The following is a 19,906-nucleotide window of genomic DNA, read 5'->3' on the forward strand; positions in this document are numbered from 1 at the left end:
TATCTTGTCTCTTGGTAGAATGTCGTTTGTGACAGTTTAGATTCTAAATTGGTCCATTTGAATCATCGCAGAAAAAACAGTCAGCAACAAATCATTCACTAACATGGACATCCTGTTTATCATAGCATGCTGATACATCTCAAGGGCCATGTGGTTGCATACCATATAGTTTATCTCACCAAAACAGTTATTCAAAAGACAACACTGACTGGGGTAAGAATCAGGTCACAAAAAGTTCTTCACCTCAGACATATCTGCATTTATTACTAGACGCCACTCAGAAGATGCCTTGGGCCCATCAGCGTGCCAGACATCTCTGGAGTTGGACAACATTGGACAGATGACAAGAGAATGCAGAACAACAATTAGGAGCAATCAGATAGTTGTCTGTACGTCTTGCCAGAAAAATACTAAAATCCTGGCTTAACTTCTTCAACTCTAAATATGTGGGGATGATGTGCACTGCAGAATGACATTTCCTTCTTAAAGGGAGGTAGAGATCAGGCCAAAATGGAGCACAACTGTCAATGTAAAAAACTGCTTATTACCATGCTATAGGAATATAGTTTTGGCATTTTCCACAACTTTAATGTCATTCTAGGTTTGAGCAGAGATTAGTTATAGACTGGTGAGTTGAGCACATGCATTTCTTGTTTTTCATTTGATTGAAAATAGGATCTCTCAGAACCACATGTATTAAAGGTCCAATGCAGCCATATTTATCTCAATATCAAAACGTTTCAGGGTAACATTTAAGCACCTTACTGTGATTTTCTTCAATTAAAATGGTCAAAATGAAACAAAAATAGCATCTTAGCAAAGGGAAATTTCTCAAGCAAAAATCTTGCTGGGACTGTCTGGGATTGGTCTGAGTGGGGATGGGGAAACTGAAAATGTTCTGTTATTGGCAGAGAGGTTTGGAACTCAATTTCTTATTGGTCTTATTTGATGTTGAGAAAGTGAGTTTGAGATTGAACATGTGGAGACTTGTCCATTGAGAAATGCACTTTCTGGAAGTATACCCACTTTCTGGAAGTATACCCACTTTCGGGAAATATATCCACAGAACATATTGGAAAACCACTGGGCACACCCTGGTTGACTCAATGTTGTTTCCAAGTCATTTCTATGAAATTACGTTGAACCAACGTGGAGTACACATTGAATTGACGTGTGTGTACAGTGGGAAGTGTGCAAAACTTTGATGCCTGAGGATTAGAATAATGTCCAAGTTGCATAATTTCTGGTAATGTAACGCGGGTCGTCTAATGGGGACCAAGACGCGGCGTGTGACGTGCTCGTATTTACTTTTATTAAACTCAAAAATCAAACAAACAACAAAACCACCGTAAACAGTCCCGTCAGGTGCAACATACACAAAACAGGAAACAACCACCCACAAAACACAGGAAAAAACACCTACTAAATAGGACCTTCAATTAGAGGCAACGAGTAACAGCTGCCTCCAATTGAAGGTCAACCCAAGAAACGCAAACATAGAAATAGACACACTAGAACAAACATAGAACATAAACCAAAACCGCCGAAACACATAAAACAAACACCCCAAGCCACGCCCTGACCAAACTACAATGACAAATAACCCCCTTTACTGGTCAGGACGTGACAGGTAAAGGATATACCATGTGTACATTTAATCAATTTTGTTTGAACATGTTCTTAATTTGCTGTAAAGTTAATGACTCATCTTCACTAGTAATAGTTCCCAACCTTTTTTGGTTACTGTACCACCAACTGAAATTTTCTCTGCCCGGAGTACCCCTGAGGTACATGTGCATTTTATCAGTAGGCCTATGGTCTCATGAGTCTTCTCAAGTACCCCTTATGGGTAGACCATGTACCCCCAGAGGTCCTAGTACCCCTGGATGTGAACCACTGGTTTACAGTAATATCAAACCGGATCATATTGAACAGTCTCACAAACAATTTCCACGCTTGTGGCTGGTGGTGGTGGGAATTGATGGGAATTGTTATTGTCGATAGAGAAAAAAGGGCCCAGTACTTTGATCTACATTTCCTGCTGAACCATGAATTTGTTTGGGGAACAACAGTAGGCAGCCAGCAATCTAGCCAGGTCTACCCCGTTCCTGCCTTGCTCTAAACCCTATCAGTTCTTGCTGTCCCCAGTGATTTGAAAATGTGTTGTGACCTCCTTATGGCACAACTGGGACCAAGAACCAAGCCCCTAAACAAACACAGACCCAGTGACACTATGCCAGTTCCCATACCAGACCACAGACCACACAATTCGCCAACGTAATCGATGGCACGGCAGAAAGCAGATTGTCATTTTCCACAGGTCCTCCTCCAGAAATGGCGCCCATGATAAAATCGCACCATGACCACATGAAGAGAAAAACCAACATCTAATTATCCAATTAAAGCTGATGGGGACGAGGGTGAGATAAAGAGCCCAATGTCGATGTTCACAGCCACTGGCAAAAACATGGAGTATTTTTTCTGGCAGACGCCAGAGATTAAGGTTCTGCCCTAAAAGGTCCACATCCTGTGAGGCTGTTTTTGGAGAATCTCTTTCGAGGGCGATGGACAACAGTTAGAGCTATGTAAAATGCTGTAACTCACCGAAGCAGCTGACAAAGGCTTTGCATTAGGTGGTCAAGACATGTCCATTACAGATTGGGCAGAATCCTTTCAGTAAAGCAGTGAAACCTGCATCTGGACGAGGAGAAGAACACTGAAGTCACAAACCACAGGGATCTTTGGGTGGTGCAAGAAAATGTCAGATATCAGAATAAAAGAAAAGGCAAAAACCTCCCTCCAATGATATCTGAGATGAGTCATGCTGGCATGTTGTGTTCAGCTTGGCTCTTATCAATTTCTACAATGTGCTTAGGACTAGAATAAAACATTTAAAAATAGAAAAACAATTCTGACCTTTCTGCAAACTATCTTTTCCGTCTCTTTCCTTAAATGATGATGATTCATTCCCCATTTAAAACGTATTAGATCTTGTCTAAGCTACGTTCCTGAGCAAGGCCTTATCAAAACAGCAGTCATCGTCACATCAAATACACACAATGAACCGCTTTCATCGCCATTCAGAAACTCTTATTGAATTCACGATACAAATCTTTAGTACAGAAAACACAGCATTTGTGTAGCTTCAGCTTGTATTGTCAGGTGCTTGTATGAGATTGTAAAACTTGACACTGAGTTGAAAGCCTGACGTGCAGGGCTTCTTGCGAGTTTAAATAAAAGCTCTCTGGCATTCAGCAACTGTAGTTCCTGGTTAATAAGCATGGTCTAAGGCCAGGAGCAGCTCTGCATCTATTAGGGGGATTCATCTCAAAATGAGAGTGAACACATGATGGTAACAGACAGCTAGACCCAGAAGTCAGGTAATGCAATGTCTTCTACCCAAATGCAGCATATAGCTAACACACTCAGCTGAAACAGAAAGAGATTATATATTGTTTTGTTGCTATGCTCTGTGTGAAAGAGATGAAAGAGGCAATAACCCATCATGACTTTATGTTCTCTCCTGACAATGGCCGGGTCCCAAATGTGAGTCTCAAATGACTAGCTATTCTCCTATGTAGTGCACTACTTTTGGCAAGGGTCCATAGAACTCTGGTCAAAAGTAGTGCACTACATAGAGAATAGTGTGCCATTTGGGATGCATGCTATGTCTCTACAGCTGCTCTTGGGTTTCTGTCTGCCCCATGTCATGATAATCTACTCCAATCCCCAATGACCCCATCTCTTTTCAGAGCAGCATATCTAATACCAGGAAGCAGAGCTACCTGCTTAAGGCTACTGTTCTCCGACCTGGTGTATTTGTCCCTGGAGGCCCAGCCAGCCACAGTACTGTTGGAGCCTTGCTTCAATGTGACACCTATCGCCACCACCCCAAGGCACTGTGACAGAGGATTTTTCTATGAGCTGAGCAGCCTGAGTTCCCTGGTGCCTGAAACCATATAGCCCCTACAAAACAAACAGTAATTAACAGAGAACACAAGGACACACAAACTGTAATGCAAGTCCTCTCCTCTCTTTCACTATTTTTGTTTTGTAACTTATTCAATTTGGTAACAGGAGCTGAGGGGATTTGACCATGCTGTGGGACTGAAGGGAGTGGAGATGGGGGTTTAGGGACTGCTCCAGGGGCTTTGAGGCAGGATAACCAGGTAAGGCTGGTTTCTGAGGTTGTGAGAAAAAAATATTTCCTCACATTACACTTACCCTTACAGGGTCTTCTTCCCTCTGAGGATAGTTTCCTTACCTCCATGGCCTGTGGCTTTTTACACAGGCTATGAATCTCCTCTTGAATGAATGAGACTGTGCCACAGAGAGTAGAATATTTACAATATCCTTGTTTGTTGACAATGTCTTATTTCTCCCTGAATGGGTAGTCAATTATCTCCCTTTATGCACTTTTTGTCTGTTTTAAATACGTTTAAAGATATTTCCTCCGGCGACACTACAATAGAAAACACAACTATTTTCCTGTTCTGGGCCAACTCTGCTTCCCTTACCATGTACTTGACCCAGAGGTAGAATACACAATATTAATTTACAAAACTTCAAGTGGCCCTATGCCATGACTATATGGCTCATGGATAGGTTGTTTGAAAGTATGAAAGACACTTGGGAATCCAAGTATGTAGACATGATGTAACTGGTTCCACAAACTCTTGATAAATAGCATTGATTTTTGAACTCAGAAGAACAACAGTACCCTGAGGACATGGAGCAATTTGTTACGGTGCTGCTCAGAGGTATTGCCTTCTCCTAACATACATCCCTTTTAACTTTAACTCATCTCACCTGTCACTTTCCCAGAGTGACACTGCTCCAAAGATGGGGGATCCTTTCCTCCCGGTTCTTGACACATTGTGTTCTGTGTAATTGTAGCTGCTTCACCAAATCTCTCTCTCTCTCTCTTTCTCTCTCCCTCAATAAGTATCATTGTCTTTAAAGGAACACTATTCTCAGGGGAGCAGCGGAGATCAAACAACATGTCTCCAGTTGACGTTCCGTTCGGAAGGAAGTGGTGGAATTCTAAAGCTCTGGGCAGCGAGGATTTAGCTTTGAAGGGTCAGGAGAACATTCCATGGGTCTGTGGGCCATCATGAGTCACTGCTGTTGATACATACAAGTCGCATTTTTATCTGATTAAAAACCAGAGGCTTCGTGACAAACAATTTATTTTCCTTGAAAATCCCTGCAATTACAAGATTATTGCGTAGCCTCATCATCATTTATAAACACTGTTGCTTATCTGGTATTGAAATACTGAGCAGGCCTTCTAATATTGACACAACTGGGTACAGTGTGCCTCGTTGTGTCAGTATTACAATATAGGCTTACTGTTATGATAAGGGAGTAGTAAAGTGTTAGCACACAGGCAAGCAACATACAATTCCACACTCCATCCCCCAGGTGACAGCACCAACCGGGTCAAGGGATGGGCTTTGCCAGGAAGCCTTGATAAGCACATCAGGTGCATCCAATTAAGGGGATTGTTAGACCAGAAGCCTTTTAGGCAGCTTTTTGTTTCTTTCCTTGTGTTAACCTCTTTAGTTGGGCATCCTTTTTTAGTTTGGTATTTATTTAGTCACCATTTGAACAAATAATAATCCGCTTGGACTGACTGACCAAGCGGTCAAGACGGAACTGGCCCTGGACATAAGGTAAGGTCTCCTGGGTACATACGTTCAACACCTAGGCACATACGTTTACTTTTCATATTAATGTACACATCAAATCAGGTTATAGGCCCGTTAACTAGGCCTAAGACCCCTAGACTTAGTGAGTGTAGCAATATTAGCAGGCTAGTAAATCTGATTTGTAACATATGGTGTCATTTATGGTTCTAGTCTGGGTGGTTGTGAACCGGTTTGGGTTTGGTGCATTTGTTGTAGCAGATGTTTGTGTCGAGCTAGCATACTAGGTGAGGTTTGCAGCAGTGCTAGTGTGTGTCAGGTTACTTTCCAGCAAGATGGCTCATGGTTTTGGCCAACTGAATTGTTTGATATGGCCGTACCCTTGAAGGTAGTCAATTTCTTGCAGCTGGTAGTCATAAGGCTGAAGAGATGTTTGGCTTGTGGGCCAGAACATTTTGTGTTCTGTTTTTGGTAGCTTTTGTTGGAGCTGTTTGCTGGATTAGATTTCACACTTTGGAGTCTGGAGGACTCTGTGGCACATGTGCTAGGCTAGTGGCTAACTTTGGTTCTGTGCATGGTGTGCTGATTTTTGCCTGGTTGGTATGGTTCTCTGGGGGTTGGAGCGAGTGCATGTGTGGGTTGGTTAAATTGAGCTAGTGGCTAACTGTGGCTATGGTTTGTAGCTTTTGTGCATGGCGTGCTGGTTTGGTTTTTGCCTGTTTTGAGTGGTAATCTCTGGGGCTTTGAAAATGTCTGTTTTGGTTAGTTAGCTGTGAGTTAGTGTCTGACTTCTGTCAGTTGATTTATTGGCTCTCTTTAGCATACTGTTGACTATGGGGGGGTTTGAGCCAGTAGTGTAGAGGATAGTTAAGGTTTTCTCAAGCTAATGAAGGATCAGTTATGTCAGGTGGCAGAATTGCTGAATGTTGAAATAGCAGATGAGTTGAACAAGTTAGACGTTGCAGTGCCATTATGGGAGAGGTGGAGTGAGTCCTTGTCTCCTGTTTGGGTGGATAGCAGTCAGGAGGAAGACTTGGAAATGGCAAGGCTAGAACAGGAGATGGTACTGCTGAAACGCAGATGAATGAAACTGCTGCATAGAGGGGAGAATTTGTTGCCAGTCGTTCAGACAGTTGTCACTAAACCAGTTTCCACCAGTGGTCAAAGTGATGAGCTAGTTTCCCCAAGTGAACTAACCCCAGTGAAAAGTCGGGTGTGTCGGGGAGAAAAGTCTCAAAAGCAAGAGTTTTGACGTATTTGAAGTTACTCATTCAGAAAAGTGCTGATGGAAAACCAGATGGGGAAGAGGATGATTTGTGTGGGGACTTGGAGGGAACATTTTTTTGCCAAAGTAGAGCGATTCCCAGGAAATGGATCTCCCTAGTGAGGAAGGTGATTCTTGTGCATCTCTAGCTGAGACCTTCTGGGCAGAGATATGTGATGGAATGTGCCCTCTGCAGGATGAGGTTGATTCAGTTGTCAATTCAGGGGAGACTTTCTTTGTTGTGTTGAGTTACACTGAGCAACTAAGTTCTCTTTGTGGTTTGAGTAATGATTTGGTTCCCCCAAGTGATCTGTTGGATTCAGTGGTTGTCAGTGATTCTTTGGTTCATTTAGCTGACACATTCTTTGCCACAGTAGAGGTTGTGGTTCTTCCGCAGGCTTCCCGTGAGGTTCTTTTGGTGTCAGGTGTTGATTTAGCTGACTCATTTCTCCGTCCCACAGCTTAGCGAGGAAATTCTTCACTGTCATGTTGTGATGTTCGTGGGGATCTGCTGGAAGGCCGGGTCTGGGTTTTGCAGGTTGACACGGCTGTGTCTTGTGAGTTTGGTGGAAAAGCCAGATCCACCAGTGTTGTCACTTCCTATTGTTAAAGAGCTGTTGACAGTTCCTGCAGCATGTAGGCCTAGTGTGTCTCCTGTTAAGGTGTAGAGGGTATAGCTAACAGTTCGCCCTCCAGTGAGTGCTCAGGGCTGGAGAAAAGAGGCATTTGGGAATGTGGATGGTGTTGCTAGTGAGTGTGCTGAAGTTGTAGTCCATGTTCACTTCACAGCACACTCCGTTATGACGGAAACAACAGCTGGTGCACGAAATCTAAGGAAGTCTCTAGATTTTTCTCGCCTGAAGTAGAGTATCTTATGACAAAATGCACACCACACTATTTGCCTAGAGAGTTTTCAGCTATACTTTCATGGCTGTTTATTTACCACCACAGACGGATGCTGGCACCAAGACCACACTCAGTCAGCTGTATAAGGATATAAGCAAACAGGAAACTGCTCACCCAGAGGCGGCGCTCCTAGTGGCCAGAGTCTTTAATGCAGGGAAACTTAAATCAGTTTTACAAAATTTCTATCAACATGTTAAATGTGCAACCAGAGGGAAAAACATTCTAGATCACCTGTATTCCACAAACAGACACGTGCAAAGCTCTCCCTCGCCCTCATTTGGTAAATCCGACCACAACTCTATCCTCCTGATTCCTGCTTACAAGCAAAAATTAAAGCAGGAAGCACCAGTGACTCGGTCTATAAAAATGCGGTCAGATGAAGCAGATGCTAAACTACAGGACTGTTTTGCTATCACAGACTGGAACATGTTCTGGGATTCTTCCGATGGCATTGAGGAGTACACCACATCAGTCACTGGCTTTATCAATAAGTGCAATGAGGACGTTGTCCCCACAGTGACTGTACGTACATACCCCAACCAGAAGCCATGGATTACAGGCAACATTCGCGCTGAGCTAAAGGATAGAGCTGCCACTTTCAAGGTGCGGGACTCTAACCCGGAAGCTTATAAGAAATCCTGCTATGCCCTCCGACGAACCATCAAACAGGCAAAGCGTCAATGCAGAGCTAAGATTGAATCATACTACACTGGCTCTGACGCTCGTCTTAAGTGGCAGGGCTTGCAAACTATTAGACATAAAAGGGAAGCACAGCCGCGAGCTGCCCAGTGACACGAGCATACCAGATGAGCTAAATCACTTTTATGCTCGCTTCGAGGCAAGCAACACCGAGGCACGCATGAGATCATCAGCTGTTCCGGACGACTGTGTGATCACGCTCTCCGAAGCCGAGGTGAGTAAGACCTTTAAACAGGTCAACATTCACAAGGCTGCGGGGCCAGATGGATTACCAGGACGTGTGCTCTGGGCATGTGCTGACCAACTGGCAGGTGTCTTCACTGACATTTTCAACATGTCCCTGATTTTTAAGTCTGTAATACCAACATGTTTCAAGAAGACCACCATAGTCCCTGTGCCCGAGAACATGAAGGCAACCTGCCTAAATGACTACAGACCCGAAGCACTTACGCCCGTAGCCATGAAGTGCTTTGAAAGGCTGGTAATGGCTCACATCAACACCATTATCCCAGAAACCCTAGACCCACTCCAATTTGCATACCGCCCAAACAGAGCCACAGATGATGCAATCTCTATTGCACTCCACACTGCCTTTTCCCACCTGGACAAAAGGAACACCTACGTGAGAATGCTATTCATTGACTACAGCGCAGCATTCAACCCCATAGTACCCTCAAAGCTCATCACTAAGCTAAGGATCCTGGGACTAAACACCTCCCTCTGCAACTGGATCCTAGACTTCCTGACGGGCCGCTCCAGGTGGTGAGGGTAGGTAACAACACATCTGCCATCTGCCTCAGGGATGCGTGCTCAGTCCCCTTCTGTACTCCCTGTTCAGCCACGACTGCGTGGCCAGGCACGACTCCAACACCCTCATTAAGTTTGCAGACTACACAACAGTGGTAGGCCTGATCACCGACAATGACGAGACAGCCTATAGAGAGGTCAGAGACCTGGCTGGGTGGTGCCAGAATAACAACCTATCCCTTAACGTAACCAAGACTAAGGAGATGATTGTGGACTACAGGAAAAGGACTGAGCATGCCCCCATTCTCATCGACAGGGCTGTAGTGCAGGTTGAGAGCTTCAAGTTCCTTGGTGTCCACATCACCAACAAACTAGAATGGTCCAAACACACCAAGACAGTCGTGAAGAGGGCACGACAAAACCTTTCCCCCCTCAGGAGACTGAAAGGATTTGGCATGGGTCCTCAGATCCTCAAGTTTCTACAGCTGCAACATCGAGAGCATCCTGACTGGTTGCATCACTGCCTGGTATGGCAACCGCTCGGCCTCCGACCGCAAGGCACTACAGAGGGTAGTGTGTACAGCCCAGTACATCACTGGGGCTAAGCTGCCTGCCATCCAGGACCTCTACACCAGGCGGTGTCAGCGTAAGGCCCTAAAAATTGTCAAAGACCCCAGCCACCCTAGTCATAGACTGTTCTCTCTACTACTGCATGGCAAGCGGTACCGGAGCGCCAGGTCTAGGACAAAAAGGCTTCTCAACAGCTTTTACCAGGTAATCAAATGGCTACCCAGACTATTTGCGTTGCTTACATCAGATGGAGCTTGGTGCTTGTGACCATGGGTCTAGGAAATGAGTGGGTCTCTCAGTTTAGAACCAGAGGGGTCACAGGTTGTTCCCTGGTTTGTTCAAGTCAGACTTTTGGCAGGAAGAAATTAGTGCAGAGCAGTGAATTTTTGGTTTTTGACTGGTTTCTAGTTTTTGAAAATGACTCTTACAGTTGAGGATTTCTGTAGTCAAGTTTCATATGTTTTGTCATAGATATTGGTGACAATTATTTAGTTTTATTTTCTTGTTGGGGGAGGTGTTAGGATATGGAGGTTAGTGTAGTGTTAGCACACAGGTAGGCAGCACAGTATCCAAGATGCACTTCTACACTCCATCCCCCAGGTGGCAGCACCAACCGGGTCAAGGGCTCTTCCAGGAAGCCTTGATAAGCACATCAGGTGCAGCCAATTAAGTGGATTTTCAGTCCAGGAGAAAGAGGCCAGAATCCTCTCAGGTGGCCTTCTATTTGTTTCTTTGTGTTAACCTGTTTAGTTGGGCATGCCTTTTTGTAGTTAGGTTTTTGTACATATTTATTTTATCACCATCTGAACAAATAATAATCCGCTTGGACTATTCAACCAAGAGGTCTATTCCACATCAAGTAACTCATGCAAGCAGTAATATCTAACTGCTTGCATGAGTTTCTTGATATGGAATAGAGTTCCATATAGTCCTGTATGCCTCCCATAGTCTGTTCTGGACTTAGGGACTGTGAAGAGACCTCTGGTGGCATGTCTTGTGGGGTATGAAAGGGTGTCTGAGCAGTATGCCAGTTCAGACAGCTTGGCGCATTCAACATGTCAATATGACTCTCAAATACAAGTAGTGATGAAGTCAAGCCTAAAGTTCAGGAGTAAAAATTATCTAAACAAGTTATATAATAAGTTACAAGGACTCAATCTGTGTGCAATAGTGTTTAACATGATTTTTGAACTGCCTCATCTCTGTACCCCACACACACAATTATCTGTAAGGTCCCTCAGTCGAGCAGTGAATTTCAAACAAATTCAACCACAAAGACCAGAGGTTTTCCAATGCCTTGTAAAGAAGGGAACCTATTGGTAGATGGTTAAAAAAGAAGACATCGATTATGCCTTTGAGCATGGAAATAATTATTACATTTTTGGTGGTGCATCAATACACCCAGTCACTACAAAGATACAGACGTCCTTCCAAACTCAGTTACTGGAGAAGATGGAAATGTCACGACTTCTGCCGAAGTCGGTCCCTCTCCTGGTTTGTTCGGCGGTCGACGCCACCGGGCCTTCTAGCCATCGCCGATCCATCTTTCATTTTCCATTGGTTTTGTCTAGTCTTCCCTCACACCTGGTTTGAATTCCATCAATTAAATGTTGTGTATTTAACCCTCTGTTCCCCCAATGTCCTTGTCCGGTATTGTTTATTGTAAGTGCTTGTGCACGTTATGTCTGGTGTGCGTAGGGTTTTGTGCCCATTTATTGATTGTTCTGTTTTTTGGTGGTTTATATTATTAAATTGTGCCGTTTGGAAACAGTTTTTGCTCTCCTGCGTCTGACTTCTCTGCCGCCTGTACGCACCCCTTACAGGAAACCGCTCAGGGATTTCTCCGAGGCCAATGGGTGTGATAGGAGAACTGAGAATTGAACAACAACATTGTAGTTACTCCACAATACTAACCTAATTAACAGAGTGAAAAGGAAGCCTGTACAGAAAAAAAATATTCCAAACGTGCATCCTGTTTGCAACGAGGCACTAAAGTAATACTGCAAAAAAAATGTGGCAAAGCAATTAACTTTGTATTCAGGACAAAAAGTTATGTTTGGAGCAAATACAACACACTGAGTACCACACTCCATATTTTAAAGCATGGTGGTGTAATCGTTAAGGACTGGGGAGATTTTCAGGATGAAGAAACGGATTGACGCTAAGCACAGGCAAAATCCTAGCGGAAATCCTAGCGCACAGGCAAAATCCTAGCGGTTCAGTCTGCTCTCCACCAGAAACTTGGAGAAAAATTCACCTTTCAGCAGGACAATAACCTAAAAAGGCCAAATCGTCACTGGAGTTGCTTACCAAGAAGACAGTGAATGTTCCTGAGTGGCCGCGTTAGTTTTGGCTTCAATTTACTATGGCAAGACCTGAAAAGGGTTGTCTAGCAATGATCAACTACAAATCAAATAACATTTAACATTTAAGTCATTTAGCAGACGCTCTTATCCAGAGTGACTTACAAATTGGTGCATTCACCTTATGATATCCAGTGGAACAACCACTTTACAATAGTGCATCTAAATCTTTTAAGGGGGGGGGGGGTTAGAAGGATTACTTTATCCTATCCCAGGTATTCCTTAAAGAGGTGGGGTTTCAGGTGTCTCCGGAAGGTGGTGATTGACTCCGCTGTCCTGGCGTCGTGAGGGAGCTTGTTCCACCATTGGTGTGCCAGAGCACCGAACAGTTTGGACTGGGCTGAGCGGGAACCGTGCTTCCTCAGAGGTAGGGGGGCCAGCAGGCCAGAGGTGGATGAACGCAGTGCCCTTGTTTGGGTGTAGGGCCTGATCAGAGCCTGAAGGTATGGAGGTGCCGTTCCCCTCACAGCTCCGTAGGTAAGCACCATGGTCTTGTAGCGGATGCGAGCTTCAACTGGAAGCCAGTGGAGAGAGCGGAGGAGCGGGGTGACGTGAGAGAACTTGGGAAGGTTGAACACCAGACGGGCTGCGGCGTTCTGGATGAGTTGTAGGGGTTTAATGGCACAGGCAGGGAGCCCAGCCAACAGCGAGTTGCAGTAATCCAGACGGGAGATGACAAGTGCCTGAATTAGGACCTGCGTCGCTTCCTGTGTGAGGCAGGGTCGTACTCTGCGAATGTTGTAGAGCATGAACCTACAGGATCGGGGCTCCGCCTTGATGTTAGTGGAGAACGACAGGGTGTTGTCCAGGATCACGCCAAGGTTCTTAGCACTCTGGGAGGAGGACACAAGGGAGTTGTCAACCGTGATGGCGAGATCATGGAACGGGCAGTCCTTCCCCAGCAGGAAGAGCAGCTCCGTCTTGCCGAGGTTCAGCTTGAGGTGGTGATCCGTCATCCACACTGATATGTCTGCCAGACATGCAGAGATGCGATTCGCCGCCTGGTTATCAGAAGGGGGAAAGGAGAAGATTAATTGTGTGTCGTCTGCATAGCAATGATAGGAGAGACCATGTGAGAATATGACAGAGCCAAGTGACTTGGTGTATAGCGAGAATAGGAGAGGGCCTAGAACAGAGCCCTGGGGGACACCAGTGGTGAGAGCGCGTGGTGCGGAGACAGATTCTCGCCACGCCACCTGGTAGGAGCGACCTGTCAGGTAGGACGCAATCCAAGCGTGGGCCGCGCCGGAGATGCCCAACTCGGAGAGGGTGGAGAGGAGGATCTGATGGTTCACAGTATCAAAGGCAGCAGATGGGTCTAGAAGGATGAGAGCAGAGGAGAGAGAGAGTTAGCTTTAGCAGTGCGGAGAGCCTCCGTGACACAGAGAAGAGCAGTCTCAGTTGAATGCCCAGTCCTGAAACCTGACTGATTAGGATCAAGAAGGTCATTCTGAGAGAGATAGCAGGAGAGCTGGCCAAGGACGGCACGTTCAAATAGATTTATTGGTCACGTGTTTAGCAGATGTTATTGCGGGTGTAGTGAAATGCTTGTGAATTTGACAGAGCTTGAAGAATTTAGAAAATAATGGGCAAAGGTTTCACAATCCACGTGTTGAAAGCTTAGACTTACCCAGAAAGACCCACAGCTGTAATCACTGCCAAACGTGCTTCTACAAAGTATTGACTCAGGGGTGTGAATACTTATGTAAATGAGATTTCATTTTCAATACATTTGCAAAAATGTCTAAACATGTTCACTTTATCATTATAGAGTATTGTGTAGATGTGTGAGAAGAATCAATTTCATCTATTTTGAATTCCATTTATTTCTTACGATGAAATGAGCCGTTCGCAGTGTACTTGGACTTGCATGGCTTAATCTTTGAGACAAGCATATGATACTGGCAGGATCAACGTCACAAAATGTGAAATAAGTCAAGGGGTATGAATACTTTCTTCAGAAAGTATGTTGAATAAAATATTTCCAGTGGTCTGGGGGAGCTATGGAAAGTGAAGTCTGCTACCCTCATACTGCAGTACTCTCTCTCCAGCCCCTTTGGAAACAGGAAGCCCCTCTATTTGTGTGGTCATGGAACAGGTCATCTCACCTTTCCATCTGGTTAAGTGCCTAACACTGAACTGTGGTTATTACACCTGCCATAGGTTAGCCTGCACACGCACACTGAGCTCCAGAATAGACATACTGCTCACTGGTGATAAGGCCTATACTCTGAAACAAGCAATAAACAGCCATGTTTCCAGTGGCATTTGTCACTTGTCAGAATGGAATACATAATGACATGGTGCATAAAAATAACTAACTTTGTTGAAAGGCAGTAAAATTAAGTTCAAACAAATGAAAGCGAAGAGTTGACATTTTCCAAAAGTCAGTAAAATCGGTCAATACATAGTTAGCACACTGTATTAAGGTGAATCAGACTGCAGGTAAGACTGGATCTCGGCACCTCTACCTTACACTGGTACTGATTTTGTGGCATTATAGGACATTTTACAGATACTATCAGATTTCTACTGAAATTCTGGATGCTTTGGTACGGTTGTGGGTGAACTGAGATGGACAAGATGTCATACTGAATGACAAGTATCCTTCTGGAATGTGCTTGTGCTTCTTACCAGCATTGAGGCTTTTGGGGCTGTCAGGTCTCTAAATAAGGACAATGTTTGAGAACGCCTTCTGTCATTTTAAATGACTAAAACCAAAATGGTTTAGAACTGATAATGGACCTACAGCTTGCTAACAGTCATGTATAGTCTCTTCACTCTGTCCAGCTTGCTAACAGTCATCATAAAGAAAGCTAGACTGTCAAGGAGCATAAATTCCAAAAGCGATGGACAGAGAATGTTTGTTAGCAAATTTTGACTCTGAGGAAATATGATTGAAGTGCGGCCCTTGGGACCTCGTTGAACACTGAATGCGGCCCATGGGGAAGATAAGTTTGACTCCCCTGCCCTAAAGCATCTTTGGTTGAAAGTGTTGGTTCCCGGGAAGACTAAAATAGGAATCTCATCCGAGCTGCAGGAAAATAACAGCTTTCTTCCTTGGCGTGGTCCTCATCTACCTGCCATTTTCAAAGGCTGCCCCTTGCTGAGCCTGGCGTGTCCAGGCTCCTCCCATCCCAGGACTCCCTGTAGAGCTCAGAGACCTGCCCAGATCAGTCTCTCTGAGGGTCGAATGGACAGTTTGAGGGGCTCTAATCTAATGTGGAATTCCAATTCCATTGCAGTCTGGTTTACAGCTTGAATCCTGTTTACAGCTGTTTAAATACTACATAGCATCAATAAAATGTCTGCATTGTTACAACCCCAATTGCTTTAGATGGCTATTCATATTGAAAGGAGGTCTTCTTACATTATGAACCAATTACTTCAAAAAGGGTGTGCTGTGTCATACCACTGTACCAAGAGTACATTTATGCACCACCAAATAGGACCCTTACTATATAAAGTACAGTACTGTGCAGTTGACAAATGTGGTTGAATCAAACTGTTGTGGATATAAATTGAATATAAAAGTCAATCTAACATGAGCAATCGCCATTGCCTTCAGCGACCAGGACATGCAGCATCTGTCATTTAGGTGCTGAGTAAATTACAGGCCAGAGTTTTGAGTGGCCAGTTTTGGGGCCTAGCTACCTGCCCACAGGTGTATGGGTCTGGCTAGTGGACATGTCCCCTGCAGTGCAGTGTGGTGGTGTAGGCCTAGGGCAGAGCAGAGTTTGAGGCAGGGAGTGGGGCTGCCTGCTGGGGGTCATAAGGAGCCCTCCTCCCCTCTCTGCAGGGTCCCTTACTACAGCACAGACCCCCCGCAGACCCTCAAACCTGCCTGGATGCCTGAGCAGACACACAGGTGAGTCTTTCATGCCAGTCTCTCTCCAGGTGCTCCGAACAACTGTCACACTTTTATACCTGTCTAAAATTGAAAGTTGTGAGAAATGCATGTTGCTTAGTGTAATTGAATGTACTATTTCTTATATCAAAGCTAACATTGTATAATGGCTTGATGGGTCTGAAGAAAAATTCTGGTAAGTGAAGTGTAATCAATGAATTGTGATTGTTAGGACTTATAGCTTGCACATTTTTCAGTTTTATTTTCCAGAAATATGTAAATTGACTAGTTTAATTTTGATTTAATTAGACATTCCTCAATCAGTTTAGTTGATTAGCATGTTTAGAAATGTGTTTTGTCTGTCAATCATAACCTGTTTAGTGATTACAGAATGTAATGTGTTACAAACTGATGTCCAACTGCTCAATGTTAACTGTCAAGCGTTCCAGTTTGTTATAATTACTCCATATACAAATCTCATATTTCTCCAGGGACGCTAAAATAATTTAGTATTTCTCTGTTAAATAACATGCTGTGAAGTGATATGCACACATTGTGTGAAGGTTTACGCTTGTGATAAGAGTTCAGAGGAAAATAATTCTGTTAATTACAGTAGTCACGGATTCCTGGCGGAGTGGAAATGTTTCCATAACTGAGCTTCAAATGTGAAACTGTGGTGGTCCCAAATGGCAACCGATTCCCTTTATAGGTTGCTAAGGGTCAGGGTCAAAAGTTGTGCACTATAAAGGGAGTAGAGTGTCATTTGGGATACAATCTGTGTTTAAAGTACCGAAATAAAGGAATGGACAGTGTTCCAGTGGCTCAGATGTAAAGATTGAGGCCAAAAACAACACTGAGTTTACAGCCATAAGAACTGCAGAAATGTCCCTTTGATTCCACTACCAGTACATTGTTCTTAGGGGAACAGCTAGTGACGTAAACATACGCAAGTGCCAAATATGGATCAGGTGTTTTCAGAATACCATGTACTTTCCTAAGACCTATTCTGAACATCTACATGTTCTGAAATAGGATACAAAATAATTATGCATTATTGACACATTTAACAATGTATTATAATCCAAATGATATGTATGTGTGTATGTGTGTATGTGTGTATGTGTGTATGTGTGTATGTGAGACTTAAATCACAATAGATCATGTTGGACAGGCGTGAGAGAACTGGTGAAAAATTGGTGTCATTGGTTTGAACAAGTTCCTCAATGGCAAGCCATCACACAGATCAGTCTTATGCAAGTTCAGGCTGAGTTTGTAGGTTAACTGTAGGTTTTCTGTGTAGACTGTGCCCTATCTGAGGCCTTGATTAGGGTGCGGTTGGCTACTGACTACAGGTGAGCTAGTTGGTGGCTGACTCATAGGAGTTAAGCCCAATAAAACAATATAACATATCTGAGTTTTATATGGTTAATCACTCAACACACTACCAGTGACAAATTGTTGGATGTGTCATCTATTGCTAGTCCCTTAAGCTTCACCTTTTATGCGTCTTGATATAAAGTGGATATAATGCACACTCATAACTACCATTGAACTAATTCTTGTTTTGTAACATGATTTTGACTTACTCTACATGCAGTAGGCCTGCCTGAACATTATGGAGCATGGTAGGACTAATAGTTCTCATGCAGGCCTACTTCTACTATCAAGCTACTTCTGACCAGGAGGTTGATTGAAGCCTAGTGTTTGATGGCCACTGGGTTGGGGACTGATGCCACTTGTCTGCTCTGTGGGCTTCCCAACAGTGTGCCAGAAGGCATCCCTGGGATGTTCTGCTGGTACAGGAGTCGGAAGAGGTTGCACACTGAGGAATGTTGTTGCAATTTAAGCGGCCATTACTACCTGCTAGCTGTCTGTCTTGCCGGCCTTTAATGCCCGGGGATTCAATTGGATTGGAGCTGTAAACCCTTGTTTCATGGGTCTGGGCAGGTAATTGAAGGATAGCAGGCCCTCATTCAGGCTCCATGGGGGGCTACAATCACAGGCCAGCCCTGCCTTTGGGCCTCTCTGCCAGGAGCTAAAGAGGGCACAGCAGGGGAGCCTATCAAACACCACTGGTGCCTTGCTTCAACTCCAAACACATAACACTGGATTCCAACTACTTGTTCTATGCCTGTTATGTCTTGTACTGCATATTGCAATGAATAATCATTCATGGTATGATTTAAATTCATGTACTATTTTTGATATCAAAACTAACCTTGTATAATGTCTTGAAAGGTCTGGAGAAAATTCAGGCAAGTCAAGTGTAATCAATAAATTGTGCTTGTTAAGATGTAGAAAATGTGTAAATTGACAACTATTTTAATGTTTCACGTTGATTTTATTAAACATTCCTAAATCAGTTTTGTTGTTTTTAAAATGTGCTTAGAAATATGTTGCTGTCTATTAGGTGTCAATCACAACCCGATCACAACATGGATACTAATATTTGATGTATTAGTTGGGATTTGGCAACTGGGCTCCCTTTACACAGGTGAAGTTTCTATAGAAGGCAAAGGAGAGCAACCCGTAACCGGAAGAGAGGCTCTGAAAACCTCAAACCTTCCCTTAACCCACCACACCAGTCCTATGTAAATGACGAGGTATAGTGTCAACTCTTCAATAGTAACCGAAAAAGCAACAGCAAATCCTCTCAATAATCCCACTGTGAAAGAAGGATGTGCTAAAACGGCACACAGGTTGGAAGAGTTCAGCACTGTATACATAAAAGGGCTGGGTCCCCGACGTTAAGTGCTAAGCTAAGGAGTCGGACAGTGAACATCTCAAAAGTCTATCGTGAGCTGTCTCAAATAGGCTTGAGATAAGAGGGATGCTGAAAGCATGGGTGTTAGGCACAGTCACAAGCTTTTTATGAAGGTGAACAAGCCCTAGGAAGTAGAGAACATCTTAACCATTTTAAAAGTAGAATTAAAACACCAAACCACAATACAATAGACTGTCTGTCTAGTGGTCAGTAGGTTTTACATCCTATAAAATTCCAATGACATGTAATTTTGAGGCTTCGCTAGCATGTCAGTAGTACGACTGATCAAAAAGCTAAACTCACGTTCCTCTTGGCTCTTCCCTGTATTTTCACAGCTGGCTGACGGCAGTTGTTTCAGGCCGAGGTGTATTCTGGATGGCAGGCAGGGGAAGACGGATGCCCTGTCTCCACGTCACCAGCTGCCTGGGTCAGGCCTGGAGAGAGAGAGAGTGTAGTCCTGGCCAGGCTTACAGTACCAGGTTCTGGCAAAGAAGCTGAGTAGCAGTAAAGACTATTGCACCAGAGAGCACTTCCCCCATCAACACTACAATAACTCACCACTGCTGCCTGATACACCCCAGCCTTGGCCGGGCCAGAGCCACTATAACCTCCTGGGACACATTGTAATAGAGGCATGGAGTATAAATGCTGATGATAGTAAGCAGTTTGATAATGCCCTTTTAATGTGTTTGTTTAATGCCCTTTTAACAATAAAATGTTCATCCCAGCACTTTATCCAGCCCGTATGTACAGTAGATATAGATTACAATGTATGAACAGGTACCTGTATATCCTCATCATGTAAGCATGTGATACACAAACCCAACGCTTTGATTGGACTGAACCTTCTAAACAGAGGTAAGGTGTAGGTGTCCCGAGACAGCCTATTGGGCCACTAAAGATGTTGTATGGAGGCAGAGGATAAGAGAGACCAGGGGATCCCTGAAGGTGTCAGCAACAGCAGTGCAGCTCACGATAGGCAGATAAAGGTCAGGATCAGTCCATGTCTGCACTCATCAGCTGCAGGGTAGTGGCTACACAGTCAGGGCCTGGGGCTGCTATGGTGGGGGAGAAGTACCTCCACTATCAAATCAACTG

The 19,906-nt window shown here is 44.1% G+C and overlaps 1 long non-coding RNA gene across 1 annotated transcript; it reads left to right on the forward strand.

Annotated features, from left to right (window-relative positions):
• The first annotated feature begins 5,504 nt into the window (after nt 1-5,504).
• Nucleotides 5,505-19,535, forward strand: LOC115157778 (uncharacterized). Its single transcript, XR_003868546.1, has 2 exons — nt 5,505-5,675; nt 19,144-19,535. It is a non-coding gene; the product is annotated as an uncharacterized LOC115157778 (long non-coding RNA).
• The last annotated feature ends 371 nt before the right edge of the window (nt 19,536-19,906 follow it).

This window comes from Salmo trutta, chromosome 21 (genome assembly GCF_901001165.1).
Source record: "Salmo trutta chromosome 21, fSalTru1.1, whole genome shotgun sequence".
In the NCBI taxonomy this organism is placed as follows: domain Eukaryota; kingdom Metazoa; phylum Chordata; class Actinopteri; order Salmoniformes; family Salmonidae; genus Salmo; species Salmo trutta.